This window comes from Aplysia californica, unplaced genomic scaffold (genome assembly GCF_000002075.1).
Source record: "Aplysia californica isolate F4 #8 unplaced genomic scaffold, AplCal3.0 scaffold00202, whole genome shotgun sequence".
In the NCBI taxonomy this organism is placed as follows: domain Eukaryota; kingdom Metazoa; phylum Mollusca; class Gastropoda; order Aplysiida; family Aplysiidae; genus Aplysia; species Aplysia californica.
Window position 1 is genome coordinate 1072732 of NW_004797472.1, and position 2593 is coordinate 1075324.

The following is a 2593-nucleotide window of genomic DNA, read 5'->3' on the forward strand; positions in this document are numbered from 1 at the left end:
AAATAAAATATAAATAAATAAATTAATTAATTAAAATTTTAGACAATTTAGATAATTTAGAAAGCGGGTTTCAATCCTGACTGTTAGGGCCAACCATGGCTGATAAGGATACATTGTTCCAGAATGACAACCGAGATACTCGATAACAATTCTTCTTACACGTACGAGGATAGAACTAACGCCTTTTGCGTGCGACAACGAAGCGCTTAATAATAATAAATAATAAATAGCATTTGTATGGCGTACACTCCCGCTCAACAGCAAACTCTACAAGCTTTACACTATATTATTACACCAGCAGGTCATAGAACACTCCGAAACATTCTCAGCTTCTCGGGAAGCATACAGTGCAAGCAGCTGACTAGCGCTCAAACACTAACAGACTGACAAATCTTTCGCTGTCCATTGCTGGGTTCCCATTCCCACCTGGGTGAAGGGAGGAAAATTCGTGTAAAGTGTCTTTCCCAAAAATACTACGTCGAGCTCCTGACGAGATTCGAACCCACGACCTTAAGGTTGCGAGTCCGAGAGCTAACAACTAGGCCACCGACGCTTAATCGCTACATCACAGAAGAGGGTGTCCTTGAAGCGGGCACCAGTCCCTAAAAAACCCACACAATTCAGTTACGCACAACTAAACACTAACCAGGGAGAGGAGAATAAGACCCGACATTACATCATACTACCACTACTACCAGTGTGCCGGGATGAAAGACCGGGGGACATTCTTGTTGCTCCTTCGAGCGACGACGACGGGGAGCAAATTGAGGGACAAATGACGGGGGGCAGCAGAGATGTGTGCACGGTCGAAAGAACAGAACTCCGAAGAACAGAAAGCTGAACTCTCCCTCCCATAAGCCGCTCGCGATACTAGATACACGTAAGTTCTTAAGTACATGCGCACTTGTTGTCACCAAAAATCCCGCGGTTGACATTTCTTTTTTCGTACATGTACATACAATTTTTCTTTAATCCCTTGCCCATTTACATGAGATTGACGCAATTCTGAATAGTAGAAAAAAGTGCGTATGATAGTGTCCAATAGTGTATTACGCCCGTACTTACTCGTAGTATTACATGTAACTTACATATAGAGTTTCAAGGATGATAGATGTAGTAAGTCCTCCAGCTCCGCTAGCGAACGCAAAAAGCCGAAACGAAAACCGACAAAAGCCTGAAAATATCTGGTCACTTTTAAGGGCAAACGGGCTAACCCAGATTTCGAGATTTCGGGGGTTTGCAGAAATCTTGACCTGCACCAAAAGTGGGCATTGGTCTAGCTATAGGCGAAGTTTGGTTTCATTCGCTGTGTAAATTTGTTTGGTTATAGAAAAGACTCTCCTTGCCTTTTAAAGAAATTGAACAATGGGCAAAAACTTTACCTACGATTTTCTCAAATCAGCATTTTTCGGGATAGTCCCCTTGCCCTTAAAAGCGACCACATTTGAGTCATGAGTTGCCGGCCATTCGTTCTCTTAAAATATTTATTCCACAACTGTCGGCGGTTTCCCCGAAATCTCATGAATATTGATAGGGGGAGTGATGGGTTATAGTGTGGAGAGTGCAATGTATAGTCAGTCGCCCGTCATCCCTTGCGAGAAGGACCCTTTGTTATCTTAGCTTGTGACCCACGGTTTTTGCGAGTGGCGGTCTAACAAATGATGCACAACAATGACCTATGCAAACAAACCCCATCTGCTGGTGGACTGGCCTGACTGTATGCCTGTCTTTGGTTCGGTTGAGAATGGAGACATAGTGCTGTTACTGTTAGTATTTATTGAACGGAGCAAGGAAAACACATACGATGCTACTTTTTGGCATTTCAAGAAAATCAAAAATCAAATTTTGAAAGTGGGTGGTTGGAGGGTGCTCTGGCGTGGTTTGCTCCTTCTTTCTTCTACTGTCGAACATCTATCCTCCTTATCTCTCCTCCTTTTTTTGTGTTTGTTACTCGCTTGTAACACCTCTAATCTTCGGCACTTATAGGACTAAAATTGTGTTGCAAGTGCCCTAAAACTCTTACTAAAACTAATATTTGAAAAACTAGTAAAATAATGAACACCATCTGTAAAACGTAAATTCTTGCTCAACAGCAAGCACTATGCGCTTTACAATCTATATTATTACCCTGGCAGACGTGATAGCATTCTGTGGGAAGCACACCCTGCAAGCTGCAATTTTAAGGGCGCTAAAACACTAGCAGACAATAATATCCTTGATTTACTTTATTCGTGAAATCTTCTTTTTTTCTGTTCTTGTTAGAATACTAAAACAATAAATGATGCACAACAATGACCTATGCAAACAAAACGCCATCTGTCGGTGGACTGGCCTGCCTGTATGCCTGTCTTTGGTTAGGTTGAGAATGGAAACATAATAATATTATTAGTATTTGTTATAATGCCCAAGGATAACACACATGAGGTCACTTTTTGGCATTTAAAAAAAATTTAAAAATCCATTTTGGAAAATGGTGAAATGGTAGAGGGTTAACGCTCCTATCAACACAATTAGATTATTTAGGAGGCGCGGAGATAGATAGATAGATAGATAGATAGATAGATAGATAGATAGATAGATAGATAGATAGATA

General features: G+C 41.1%; 1 protein-coding gene across 1 annotated transcript in view; it reads right to left on the reverse strand.

The window, feature by feature from the left end:
• Window positions 1-2593, reverse strand: part of LOC101855872 (Krueppel-like factor luna) — a 126241-nt gene that overhangs the window by 56126 nt on the left and 67522 nt on the right. The window lies entirely within an intron of this gene.